The 15328-nt window shown below is 41.5% G+C and overlaps 1 protein-coding gene across 2 annotated transcripts in view; it reads right to left on the bottom strand.

The window, feature by feature from the left end:
* Positions 1-15328, bottom strand: part of LOC115360619 (LHFPL tetraspan subfamily member 3 protein-like) — a 41954-nt gene that overhangs the window by 8730 nt on the left and 17896 nt on the right. The window lies entirely within an intron of this gene.

The following is a 15328-nucleotide window of genomic DNA, read 5'->3' as shown; positions in this document are numbered from 1 at the left end:
TGTCTCTCTCTCTCTTCCTGGGAACACTGGGATCATGCGTGTGCACAAGCAGGAATGAGAAATTTGTGTTGGCTAACAGCAGCTTATGTAAGAGACCGTAGGTAGGGCAAATTAGGTGTGCATGGTACTATAAGAAAGTCTGAGGGCAGAGCGCTACAGAGCCCTGAGATAGCAGTAGATGAGCTAGCAGCGAATTACCTCATTTTCCTGAAGAGGCTATGAATCCCATTGACTCCTGTAATCTCAGTGTGTCATTTACAAATAGTGTAGATGCCAAGGGTCAATGGAGCTCCAATGTGACCTCTAAAGCCGCCGCTTGATTGGATTTTGGCAGGATTCAGAGTTTCTGGTTAGCATACAAAGAGAAATAAATGTGATACTTTTGACATTAAAGACAACACTACAGATTCAGGTTTAAGAGGCAAGGGCTAGAATTCCACTCTCAAAGTAGGGACGGTCGAGACAGTCGCATGTGTGTGTTTTAGTGCGGAGATATGGCCTGCGAGCCAAATCCGGCCAGTGTGCATGTCTCATCCGCCCCCCCAAGAGGGTTTAGAGGGAAAGGGGAAAAGAAACAAACAAAAAAAACAAATATATTTTTAAATCAAAATATTGTCTTCTTTAAAATTATTTGCATTCAGTTATTATTAACTATGTGTATAAGCAAAATAAGAGGTTTCTATGATAAACTGACAAATTAATGATTAATGATAAATTAATTAGACGTCGCACTACAAACTGGCCATTGACTGGAAGCTGAATCAGCCGGAAGTATAGGAAAACCCATCAGGCTACTTTGTGCACTGCATGTTAACTTAGCAAACATGCTATCAAAAAAGTGAGAGGTTGAAATGGAATATAAAAATTTTCAAGAAAGATGTAAAAGGCAGTATTTCTTCTGGGAGCTAAATTACCCACCTTGGCATAAATTTAATGCATTTATCTCTTTTGCTTTATTCTACATTATGTGTTATTTTCATGGGCCAGCATGCATTTTCCCATTGATTGATAGGATACAAATGAATTGATTTAAAATAAAAAATCAGAAATCAGCCTAAAATATCTATGTGTTGATTTGAATTATATTGTTATTGGCAAAAAATATCCAGCCCTTGTAAGGACTCATTTGAATGAATGCAGCCTACTACCTAACATGAGTCTGACATCCCTGTTGTAGTGTTTCTGCATGGAATGGGTGACTATATTTCAAATGTATGCAAATATGCAGTTGTGCATGTACACGCGAGTGTGTGTGTGGAATTCTTTCTCTGTTCAGCCTCAATATTCCTAGTCTCCCAATCTCTCACACATCTGCAGCACATCTAAGTAGCCATGAAATGGGATTCGCATTTTTCAACTCCCACAGTCCTTTGTGGATCCCATTTTCTCCAGCTCTCTGTTTAAATAGCTGTGACAAACTGAATTATGCACACACACACACACACACACACACACACACACACACACACACACACACACACACAACCCAAAGTGTTCTATCTCAGGCTGCATATAGATCTAGCTGTACCACACACAAATACACATCCACACAAACATCCACACACAAACATCTCCTTCTTTGTGCAAAATAGATACAGTGGCTTATGTGCTGAACATCATTTGTCACTTCTCACAGAGACACATCTTGGTGCTGATAAATAAATGAACGTGTTTACTGAACAGACAGTCTCTCTGGTGTATGAGCCCATTGCTGGCAGAGTGGCATTTAAGGTAAAAATCATTTCAAAAAGAAAATCAGCACAGAAATTCTGGTAACAGCTTTGAGTGTTTATCCCTGTGTGGCATCTTACCAACATGCATATGTAAGTCTGCTTAAGGCACAAGTGATGTCAGGCTCCCATGGATGAAACAGTGACCTGAGTGTAGCCAAATCTTACGAGTTCAGCACACACAAAAAGACAGCAACATTGTATACTGCAAAAAAAAAAAAAAAAAATCTCAATTTTAGTTTCATATTCAGACTCAAAATCTTGTTTTTTTGTAACACAAGTGGAAAAAAATCTGCCATTGGGATGGGAGAGTCCCACTTGCTTCCAACGTAGTTTCACTTATTTCAGAATTTCCTCTGGTGTAAATATGCATAAACATGTATGTATTTATGTTGAAACAGGGCCAAATGAGCAGGTCACCTCACAACTATCAAGAAAATGAAACGTGATTAAAGAGGATTCTGCAAACAAAATGTCTGGCATTGGAAATACTGAATTTGAGATGAAATGACTTGTAAACATGGAGATTTTTTGCAGTATAAAATAACAACATACCAGCTCACGATTGTTCTTTACTGGCTAATAATTTGGTCTACTACCCCTTAAGACATGTTTCATTCCTAATGCTTGTTGTCTACATTGCTGTCCTCAGCATAAGCTCCAGGCAGAGTGAGACTCCCGCTGGTAGTAAGGCGCTGTGTGACAGTGTCACTGGGTGGTTGGATGACTCATGTTGCTGAAACTGGAGACAAGCAGCCTGAGGCCTGACGCCAGATCGTGGAAGAGAGGTGTCACTGGTAGCAGTAGCCTAATGTTTGAAGAAGCATTGTTGTCACTGGAAGGTTACCAGTTTGAACCCCCTGACTGAATGTGAGCAGGGTAGGGGAACTAGACGTGATGTCCCTTTTGTCTGTAAACAACTAGTGCTGTGGGGAGTCCTTGAACACTTTAAATTATCTACTTCATTCTGCGTTCTGAGCAGTTTTGAGATACCACACCATGCGTAATGTTGAGAAGCTGTCACAGAGTAAGAATATGTGAATAATTCAATTTTAACAAAAATGTCAGATAGAGCATTATAATTCCAAAGTGACAAAATTCCTCCAGAGTACCTCCACACCTCCCAGAGGCAACGAGTCTGGTTAAGTAGGGGTTAAAGAAATGGTGGGAGAAAGGTGCTGCCTCCAACTGAATGGCTGGCTGTCTATGCCAAAACACAGACAGACAGCAGCGAGGAGGAGGAGAGCTGGCATCATCTACAGTGGTGGTGTCTTTCTGCTTGCATGCTGCTGAATGAGGCTGAGAGGCAGAGGTGGGAGGCTTGGGAATAAAGGAGCGTCCTTCATCAGCAGAGACAGAGGAGGAAGGGTTTTGTTAGAGCAGAATGAACAAGATAATTTGGAGGCGCACTGCTATGGTTCTCTTCAAGGACTGCGTTTCTGTTTATGTGTGATGCTTTTGTTCCTCACCCTCTGCTCCCTTAGACCAGATGATCATAGAAATCATCACAGAGAAGTGGGACGGATTCATTTTCATTTTCTCTTGCACTCCTTGTATTGTCCGTTGAGAAAAATCCTACCCAAACAGGTGAAAACAATCACTATGAATTATGCATTTTGACAGAGGCCTTCACAGTTATGGCTGAACGATTAATCTAAATTATGTTGAAAGGGTTGCCCTGGCTGTCAAATCATATTTTCCACAAGTATAATATATACAATATAATTGTTTGGTACAGACCCCAGCAAAAAAAATCATCACTTTTACTGTCTATGCAGTGAATATTAGCAATATTAGTCAATATTAGCCAAATATGTTTTTTTTTTTTCAACATATTGTTTGTCCCTATTCCTTACACTTGTCTCTTTTATGGCTTTTTGTTTCAAGAATCTGTGAAGAGGAGGGGATGAGGTCTCCAACATCTGTTGTTACTGATGACAGTGGCCTGTTGCCTTAAGTTTAAAAGTAACACATCCAATAGCATATATATATATATATTGGTGCAGACTGAGATTGTCTGACATAAAACGTTTACTCAAGGATTTCAATGAACAATTTGGAGTTCAGCCAGTCAAGGTCAGGCCTGATGCAAAAAGGGAGTCATTCATTTGTCTCAAAGTAACAAGCTTGCACTCTCTGTAGATTTTTTCTGTTGTTTCTGGCATTTGCTGAGTGGATTTTGTAATGGAATCACATAGGTTCAGAATGAATTTAGGTTGACTTGATCATTTCCCAGTTGTTCTGCACCAGACATCGATCAAAGCCTTGGTGATCTTGTGCTGGATGTGCATTTGTGATTGCTGACCTCACAAAAGTATACATATATCATAACTATAATAATACTAAAGAGAATATGGGTCCAAGTTCACTTGCACACATTCTTCTGGGACCTTTGTCAAGTGATGATATTGGTGCTGCAGAATGAAACAAATTAATCAAATCTTCTCTGCAGTCAGTCTAGACTGGATCTGATGAACTGTTGGCAGCATCAACCCACTGTTCACTCTGGACAATTAAAACTCATCTGTGCATGCAAAGAAGAGGCAAGTAGTCCACAAGATTGATGGCCTCAGACAATGAAATGCCAAATTGCATCCAGATAAATTGGGCAATTAAGATCATAAGATGTATATAGTGTGCCTAAATGGACTGTGAAAATGTGTCACGCTTTAAGTCTGAGTAAAAGCTTTCTTGGTGCAGGTTTATGGGGTGTGGAGAGAACAATGGAAGAGTATGACTGCTGTGAGAGGGCTATTATAGAAAGCATAACAATGCAATTTGTTACTGTGACAGTGTCATAATCTGTGTCTCTCAGCTCATAAGTCAAAAAAAAGTTTTCAAAACGACATGCTGAATTGACAGTTCGTTTCACAGTTTTGCAGAGCAGAGACAGTTGGCTGGACACAAACTCGGGACTGTTCTTTAAAAAATATGTCCTAAGTGTCAAGGATGCAGTGGAAAGTGGAGCAAGTGAAACTTTTTCAAACTGACTCCAACTATCTCCCCTGGAAGATGAGGTACATGCTTGAGATGAGCTGTCTTCAGTCCAAATCTATTTCTGCTCCAGTTGTTGGCAAAACTTGGTTGCTGGAGGGGAGCAAGGAGCTTCCAGGCATCCTCTATAGCCCTCTCTGTCAACATCATTGGCTATTTTCTGCACAGCAAGCACATAATGTCCACAGCCTACCTATCAAATCAATTCAAGGATTAGAATGAGCACGAAATGGCTTATTTCATCGAATCGTCTCTTATTTGTGCCAAGGCAAGTCTTACACAAAGTTTTTCACCATTTTGCAATCCTGCAAATAATCTTCCCACACATGTCCCTGCGGGCATAAGAGCATGCTGTACAGTTTACTATACCTTCAGGCTGTGGGAACTTATACAACACAGAAGAAACCCCACTAGTGGGAGATTCATCTTGAGAAATATAATTTTGGCTACAGCTTCTGACCTAGCCTCAGGTTTAATGCCATCAGGCTGAAAAAGAGACATCTATTCCTGGATTTTCTGTCATGTAATGAAAATGTATCAGTGCTGTGATCCGGCACACCATCATTCTCTTCCATTTACTCTGACCTCTAGGATCATAGTGAAGGTTACATAGAGTACCCATGTTGCTACAGTCCATTTGTGCAGACACAATAATAGCCACAATAATATGTATGTATGTTTGTAGGTATGCATGTGTGTAGGTATGTATCTATCTATCACCACTTGGAGAACTGCTGTGCTGTAAGATTATCAATCATCTGTAATATTTCTTAAAAACATTAGGGGACAAACTGCATATGCAGTGACTTATTGTCTCCTCAGAGTTGATACTCAGTGATGTTGTGTCATCTTTAGCAGCTTTTTCTCTCTCGTCTGCTTTGGCCAAATATTTTCAGAGGGAGCATGTGCTCTGATTGCCAATGACCACAGACCTTGCAGTTAGAGGGCGCCTCAATGTTACCTATTGATTAAAGCTGGTATTAGAAAAAATACAGGCTTGTGATAGTCTACAGGTGAAACAGGACAGAACCTCCATAAGGATGGTACAGGAGTGTGTGCCCTGTGCCTCCCAAAAAAAAAAAAAAAGTACCTCTTGAGGGTGAAGCAGAAGTGCAGATGTGCAGGTGGATGGGGGAGGGGGAGAAGAGTTGAGGGAGGAGTGCAGTGTAAACCGCAGTGAGCAGAGCAGGAGGCAGTCGGGCCGGGGTGGAGGGCTTATGTAACAGGTCCAGATGCAGCCTGCACCTCCACAGAGGATCAGGTTTGGCCAGGGCAGTGGGGATCAAAAGAGGCCTTTGATTTCTCCATGAAAACACTGACTGGCCTGCCAGCTGAGGGAGGGTGGAGAGAAGCAGTGGTGGCTGAGGCCGAATTGTGCTGTCTCTCAGGCGACGATCAAACATTAGCAGTATTCATCTGGGACAGACTGAGGGGCTTCAGCAGAGAAGCAATCAACACAAGGAGGCCACTGAATAGTGATGCTCTTACAACACTTGTTATGAAAATGGCAAGATATAGACACATTAAAAATAATACATTTGCTTAGATTAACACAATGTTCTCTAAAGCCGTGACTCCTGCTTATCATTCCTGCTTATCAGGCAGTAATGTTTTAGAGCTGGAATAACTTAAGCCCTAATCCAACTTGTAGAAATCAATATGTTTATATGTGTGTGTCATGTATAAGTGCTTGTATGTCCTCATTTACACACACATAAATGCAAACACACAAATATGCGCACTGCTACTACTGGTGACACTACAACATAGTACGTTTTTAATGGGTCACAGTGTCCTTGTTGTCCCACTTCATGCCTCCCCCTGTGGAATAAATCAGCAGCCTCCCCAGCCTGAGCTCCAGCCTGAGCCAGGCTACTTCTGAGATCATAGGGATTAACCCTGAAGTCCAGCAAATCTATAGTCCACACCCAGCAGGGCTGCAGGAACACTAGAGGACTCAGGGGGGTCATGATCACTTGGCTGGCATTTAAAGTTTGTATTTCAGCGGGCTACATTCAAACTCACAAAGAGTGGGTTAATTAATCATCATTGATCTGTTTGGGCTGATGTCCAAAAACATGATTTTGGGGGTCGTTAAATTAAACCAACTGTTCTACATTCACAAATAAGCACTAAATGAACAATTTGCGCATTACAAAACTCCACATGGCAATCCTTCAGCCATCTGTATGAATTGCTGTTTATTCTAAACTACTACTATTCCTGGTTCCCAAGAACAGCCGTGGTAAGGTATTACAGAATAAAAACATTTAAATGCATGTTAATAATGATGTCCGTTTGTTAGGATGTGTACATCCTTCCTCCCCCCTTCCTGTCCACTGTCAGCAGGACTGTGAGCTGTAAGGCTGATGGTTCCCCTCTGCCTCCCAGCTATAATTAGATGGTGTTTAACTGGCTGCGTGTGTTTCTTAATTAAAAAAAATGAAGTATTGGAAGGTGTTAATGCAGGGGTGGTTTTACAGCACATCTGCCTAGACAGGAAAAAGGGAATGCAAATGAAGGAATGAAAAAGGAAGAAGCATTAGAAAGGGAAAGAGAGAAATGGGGAGAAACAGAGAGCGAGACAGACAGGGACACAGAGAGAGAGAAAAAGGAGCGAGGCACAGCGATGGGTTTGTACTCTAGAGATCATCTCTATCTCACCTTAGAGCGTTGAGCTGCCTGCTGTGAAGGTGCCATGTGTGGATTAGTGTGGGAGGCAGTGTTGTGCATCCAGTTGATTTGATTGAAAAAGGTTGTGGGTCAGCACATTCAGTTTCAGTGCTGCTCTGAGACGACCCAGTGAGAATACAGATAGGCTCTGCAATTATCCCAAACTGGTAGCCCTCACCTGTCTGTCAGCCACTGTCGAGCTCTCCAGACAAACAGTGTAGGTTTCACTGAGAGACTTCTGAAGACTATTTGGGTTTTTGTGCAACTCAGCTGGGATTTAATGTTTTTTTTTTTTTTTTTCCATGTCCTTGTTTTGTTTGCTATTTTGCTTTTACAATGCCACAGTATGACTCTAGTAGCTTTTTCACACACCCACACATTTACCCACATACACACACACACACGGAGGCACAGAGGCACACAAATACACTATCTCTTTCCCAGTTCCTTTTCCACTGGTGTATCATATGGTTAAAAGCGCTAATGCATCATGAAAGCAGCAGACGGTACTCTCCCATGTTGTTTCACTGTCTACATTACACAAACCTGCCCCACTGGGGTTCTGACTTGATGTGCTGAGGAGAGGCAGTGCTCCTTCCTCTGTGAGTACAGTAGTGTGAGAGTGGCTGGATAAAGACTTCTGAGTTTGCCTGGGATAGACCAGACCTAATGTGGTGACTCCAGCTGGCATCCCCCCAAAACCGACTATCAGACATTAGCAAGAGGTTAGGGGTGAGACAGACCACCAAACACATGCTGCAGATTGGATGTAGCCATTGCATTTGAGCATTTGTGAATATTTCAGGCTACAGTGCATTCAAACATTCTGACCGACCCCGACTTCATGACTCTTACTATACAGTGTAATTGTAGGTGAGATTCTTAAGTCGAATTTTTTCATCTGGTAGAGGGCTCCATTTAATATTATTCATATGCTAATTCCCATTACATTGCTTTGTTCTAGTAATATCACTCAAGTGTCTCTTTTATGAAGAGTAATTCAGACACATATAAATATAAAGAAGTTATAAAAGTCAAGAAAATGCTAATGGATGTAATAGTGCTGCAAATCACAGTTTACAGGTATCATTTTCCAGTATGAGCTTATTTTTCCCGCTGTGTACTTTTTATCAGTTGCTATTTGTCTGAGATCCTGCAGCCAGTTATTAAAATCACTGCCTGGAATTAAAGTTGCTCTGCAGCAATCAAATACCACTAAATTCCCAGGGATGGATTATGCCTTCTTAATTTTCTGTCAGCAGGATATTTGATGGAGTTTCCCACTAAATTCTATAAACACCAGCAGGTAACCCAACTGAATTACATATTTTAGAGTTGCTTAGCACAATCTAGATGGTGCAAAAGTAGTGGAGATAGCATTTAGTAAAAACTCAATAACACTGGAACCTTTCTTTACTGCACCAGTTTGGTCTCGCCTAAATCTAAACCGAATTAAAGTGAAGTATGGCAAGATTACGATTCACTCAAGGTGACTGAACTGCGTAATGTTAGCATGATTTCCCTGGTTGGTATAGATTAGCTCTTTTGTGTGAAAATAGCCAAGGTTCCCTCACTTGAACACAATGAGACATGTAGTTAAGACTCAGGAGGTCATTCAAGGATGAAGGGCAAAATACTGCATGAAGTGACTCAAAGATGAAAATCTACTTCTAAGCTGCTGTAAAGGTTAATATATACAATATTTCTGTGTTTCCTGCATTAGCAATTATTTCTTGTTTATTACTAAGGGGTCAAGTCAATTATGGACCACAGTTGGCTGTACTTAACCCTCCTGTCGTGTTCGCGGTCAAATCTGACCGGAGGACAAGTTTTCTCTCCGAAAAATGCAGTTAATTTCATCTGTTTGTCTTGAGGTTCCATGACTTTGTTCACACATGCCATCTGAACACATAAAATAAATTTGGAGAATTTTTATAAATTTTTGAATGTTTTATTTAACTTGGAAACACCCATCGTGTTCCCGGTCACAAATGACCGGTCATTAGAAATGAATGGGTAAGACTACAATTAGTGTATAAAATAGAGTTAAACACATTCCCACACTCCTTTCCCACACCCCAACATGCAGGTGTCTTTTAGCAGACACAGATGTGTGTGAACACACACACACACACACACACACACACACACACACACACACACACACACACACACACACACACACACGCACACACACCTTATACCCCTTTCTGGCTTCCATGGCAACACCCAGGGGAAAGTATCTCTCACACTTCTTTCCCACACCCCAACATGAAGGTGTCTTTGAGCAGGCACACACACACACACACACACGCACACACACCTTATACCCCTTTCTGGCTTCCATGGCAACCCCCATGGGAAAGTATCTCTCAGACGTCTTTCCCACACCCCAACATGTAGGTGTCTTTGAGCAGGCACACACACACACACACACACACACACACACACACACCTTATACCCCTTTCTGGCTTCCATGGCAACACCCAGGGGAAAGTATCTCTCAGACTTCTTTCCCACACCCCAACATGTAGGTGTCTTTGCGCAGGCACACACACACACAGACACACACACACAGACACACACACACACGGACACAGCCACACACAGATACTCACAACTTTGCCCCTTTTTGGCTTCCATGGCAACCCCCACGGGAACCTACCACGGGAACTGCCAACACCTGTCAGGTGGCGCTATAGGATAAATACTGTGAGGCTCTGGATTACATCTTTGACCTAACAGTGACCAGCAGGGGAGGAGCCAGTACAGGCTTTACAGGAGGCAGAGGCTTTACAGGTCACCTTCCATGTGAAAATGTCATGAGGATGACTAACTAAATCATAGTGGTCAATGCTGACGGGAACACAAAAGATGCTATTTTTTTGCCACTATTTAGAAAATTGAAATGTTTTCAAAACAGTGTCCTTGGAAAACATTGAAATGAAGTACTCTGTGATAAATACTACAATATGTTTCATCTGAGTATTTGCTATAGTCAAAATAATATCTATATAATGGTTTTTTTCCCTAAAAAACGAATGGTATGATCTCAGGTAAATTAGGCCTACAGCACATACATAGCAAATAGAAGTTCAAAACTTGTCATTTTCACAAGAGCAGAAGTTGATAAAAAGATCTAACACAACATTAGGTGATAATATGTATCATAGTGGATTTATAATCAATACAATGTTACCGGTCACATGTGACCGGGAACCTCATGAGTGTTAGCCCAAAATGAACAGAATAGGAGGGTTAATCAAATTACAGTCAAGCTTTATTTATTTGTGCATATTTAGTGGGTTTATATGCTAATCCTCACTAAGACATAATGCTGTTTGGGAATGGCAACTTAAGTAAGTTGTTTTTCCATAAAAAAAAAAAAAGCCTCTTACCAAACCTTGGGCAGCGGAGGGTGACGTATGAGCCTGCAGATATAGGGTGTGTTTCTACATTCTCCACCTGGGGGACCAGCTGGTGCCACAAGGGACTTAGATCCAGCATTTGTACATATTTCTTGTTCACATAATCTGGAAATGCAATCGCTGTTGATGCTTATGTGGATGACACTCAGCTATACATACCCAGATATCAAAATAGCCATGACAGCTTAACTGCTTAGCAGACCAAGTGCTGGATGTCACAAATGTTTTACAACTCAGTGAGAAAAAAATCATAAATCATAAATAGTGTTAATTAGTTTGGTTTAGTTTTACTCACAATAATCAGGGAAATCTTCAAACATTCAGCCTTTTGCTAAAAATGTAAGTGCTCTGCCTGAGGAAACTAGACTTGCAAATTCAATGCCAACATTTAAATCACTGCTCAAAACTCATTTTTATAAACTAACTTTTCTGCAATTAAATCCTCTTCTGTTGTGCTTTGTTTGATCTTGTTTCATTCCGTGTGTGTCTTGATTTTATTCACTATTTGTGGTGCATTGCTTTGCTGTATCTTTTTTTACATGCGGCACTTTGCAATCTGATTTGAATATAATGGTAATAATAATGATCATTATTATTATTGTACTATGTGAAGCATGAAACACAAACATGCACACTGACATGCAAACACACACTCACACAGACAGACACATTCACTCTCAAAGTAACAGAATCAGCCCTTTCCTCCATCAAGCACTAATCTGCTTATAAAGGCCGATAAGGTATGCAGACAAAAGCGCTCCGTTTCAGCATTAACACTAGAAAGATAGAGTGCACAGGTCTGGCACCACTGCAGTAAAATGTGCAGCTCTATGATGGCTGTTCTCTCACCGAACTCCACCACTATCCATCTCTGCATTCAACTAGGCTTTAATGCTTCTTTCAGAACAAACCTCTCAGTGGAACTAATGAACCATGGGAGTGGGAGAGCCAGCCAGAGAGAAAGGCAGATAATGATACATACAGCAGGAAAGACACAGGGAGAAGGAGAGAGACAGATCTTGAAGGGATGGATAAGTCTTCTCTTACCTCTACTGCCTTATCTGTTGCCTGAGTGTTCACCTGCTGACCTCACACGGCTCCTCACCTCTCACGTTATCTCATATTTATTTTACTGTCATTATTACTGTCTCCTTTGTCTATCCTTTGTCTTATATCCCCCCTTTCTTGCTACTGTCAGACTGTAGAACTTCAGATTTTTGGTATGCAGAATACAATCCTGCAAGTACGATCAGCGGTGTTAAATGTATCTGTGTCTTTTATTTTTAGGGTTGGGACAGATGCAATCACAAGGACATATTGCATTGCAGTATTGTATTTTTAGCTTGCTTTTAACCAGTTTCCAAAATCCACCCTTGAATGCATAAATATGGAGTTAAGATATCATTCTTCATGGTCGTAGCATCACTAGTGGACGCTGTTATCACTGGGAACTGAACCTGAAACCTTTCAACAGCTAGCTTGCGTCCTTAATAACTACTTTACCAATCGACTGACCAGCCTAGCAAATATTTTATGTGATGAAATCCTGAAATCCTAACACTCATGTAAATACCCATGTAGGTGTCTCGAATTAACACAAGCAAAGACACAAAAGTCTTCCTAGATCGATGGGCAAGCAAATGGATCTTGCAACTGTAGGCCTCTACCAAGCAAAGGTTCATGCATTTGAATTTATTTCAGTTTATCATCAGAGCAACCCAATGAAAATAGCTCAGAAAGCACAGGCTTGGGCACAATCCCAAAAGGTATCCCCACAGTATTTGCTACCAAAGACATCAAAGAGTAAGTAGAGTATGTTGCCGAATGAAATTTTGTCATCTAGCTTGCCCATGAATTCTAAAGCAAATCTTTTTTTTTTTTCATAATTATTCTCAGAAGAGCAGTGCCCATACATGGGAGACAACTGATGGACAGCCTAACAGAACAAAGAACTGAAAAAAAGAAAATACAATAGAAAAACACATCCCTCAGAAAAATAGTCACTTGAAAACAACACAGTTTGTGACAAATCTTTCCAACACACAAAAACGCTATCTACACACGTGTTCTGCTGACTTGTCCTAGATTTATGTCTTGCTTATTCACAGGTGTGACTCATTTCTGTTTAATTGTGGTTTTGGGAGGCAACAACAGTATGAAATAGAGAGAAGGCTGGAAAAAAACAGTCTCCTAACATGACACAGAATTTGTAGAGAGGGTATAAAATGATGAAGTAATTATCATTGACCTCACAGCCTGGTTGCCTCTGAGGGCACTGCCAGCTTTGTTTTGCGTTTCTCAGTTAATTGGTGTACAGACTGCTGAAGAACTGCAGTTACAGGAGAGAGAGAAAGAGGGATAGAGAGAGAGAGAGAGAGAGAGAGAGAGAGAGAGAGAGAGAGAGAGAAAGAGAAATGGAGGACACATACTGTACTCACTAAAACGAGGCTCTGAACAGAAGGAGAGGACAGAGGAGATGAAGGGAAAAAGGGAATGAAAGGAGAGCAGAATGGGAGATACTATGAGCAGGTTAAAAGAGTTGGCGGAGAGATGCATAGAAGGGTGAAATTGTGTGAAGGTAACAGAAAGAGATAAGGTAGATGGGCTTGTGCGTCATGTAGCTTGTCGTGCCTAGCTCAGTGGGGGGAAAAAAAAAAAACAAGAAAAAAGAAAAAAAAAAACAGTTGCATCTGCATGCCATGGACTTGAGCAGATGCATGGACAGAAATAGCTCTTGTGATGAGAGCAAAAGAAGGATGCAAGTTCATCTAGGGTGGGATGGACATGGGAGCACTTCTGCACTCCACTTCTGTTTGCTCTGGTAGACATTTTGAGAGCCGCCCCACTGATGCTCTTCTAATGTGTCCTGGTGGCTTACTCTCTCATCAAACATTCAGCCTTTTTCCCTGGGCTTCACAAAGCGCTCCCTCCCTGGAGATGGCTGGAAATGTGCGCCTGTTATGAAGCGAATTTGCTACATGTTGTCGAGTATATGTCCACAACCTTCTGACCTCAGCTCAGAGGGATTTGTGAAAGCAGCACCAGGGCTATCATATATCACTCGTGTCATGTATAGTTGGCCAACACGTATGACCTTGATTTGGTTCAGTTGTAAATGTTAGTGTATCTGAATGGTCGTTTAACTCATCGGGGCGTGGAGCTGTGTTACTGTGCACTGTCATGTGCTATCATACAAGATTAATTAATTAAACAAGAAAGAAAGAACTTCAAGAATTAATTTTATGTGTGCAATGTGGGCTTGTAGAAAAATAAAAAAAGCTCTTGTGATAATAGTTCAAGCAGAGAGAGAGAGACTGGAGCCAGGGAGGAGATAGTAAATGGAATGAGACTCCTGTGCTGGGAGCGGTGCTGTGAATACTGAGCATGTGTCACTCATGTCCTTGGACCAAGAATGGGTGACAACAGACTGTGGCTGACCCTCTGTGTTCTCTCTCTCTCACTCTGTCTCTCTCACTTTCTCTCACCTCTTTCTCTCTCACAGACACTGTCCTACGCACAGCACACGCACACATTCTATTCACAGTCATTGTATCAGTATCATAACAATTACTTGTACCACCCCATCAAAACATCAGATAACAGTAAGGGGCCAATTACAGATGCCAGTGGGCCACCTGTCCTCCACAGGGCCACACTTGCTCGTAAGTGACGGGAGCATGAGGGTAACCTTGAGCTAAGTGTAATGAAGTTTGACAGTGCTAAACAGCCAGGCTTGCTCATTAGGCATCCCTGTGCCAGCTTGCTGTGGTCAAGGTCTCTTCTTGGCTTCCTCTTTCATCTCTTAGCCGGAGAGCCACAAAGCCCAGAGGTGCCCTCATTAGACAGGCTTATTGCGTTAATTCAGCCCAAGATAACACACCGATCTGGAGTTGTTCCAAATAATCCCCTCATTTGTGTTTGTTGTGAGCAGGAAGCAGACTGGTTCGACCACTGGAACAGATGAGCACAGCTGGGCCATTGGCAATATTTAGATTGCTCTCAGTTGATGGAGGCCTCTACTTGGATTGGAAGAACCTATCCTACTGTTGCGGTGAGAAAAGCAGCCAGCAGCTGAGCCACTAACCTCTATGACACTATGGACACTGCACCCCATGCATACCCACACATAGACCTGTAGTCTAATGACAGATCGCAATGCTGGATACAGCAACCTTGGTGCTGCTACCACGATAATCTTCATGAACATGAAAACACGAGTAAACATGTCTGTAGCACTTGTGTGATGACAATGGAACTTAGCGCAAGGATTTTAACTGACAAAAGTGCCTGTTACTTTCAGGAAGGTAATTAAGTTAAATATGTAAATTCTGCATCTCTTTTTAAAGTATTTTGTGATCTGTAACAATGGTACAAAAGTGCATGGCTCATCCATATTGCACCACTATTTTTGACATTTGGGTCTTATGAAAAGAGAGCTTTGCAGGGTGTTTGAGCCACATAAGATACAATATAAGCACTTCTATGTATCAGGGGAGAGGTTT

This window comes from Myripristis murdjan, chromosome 6 (genome assembly GCF_902150065.1).
Source record: "Myripristis murdjan chromosome 6, fMyrMur1.1, whole genome shotgun sequence".
NCBI classification, from domain to species: Eukaryota; Metazoa; Chordata; class Actinopteri; order Holocentriformes; family Holocentridae; genus Myripristis; species Myripristis murdjan.
The sequence above is the reverse complement of the archived record's forward strand: the minus strand, read 5'-3'. Positions and strand labels throughout refer to the sequence as shown.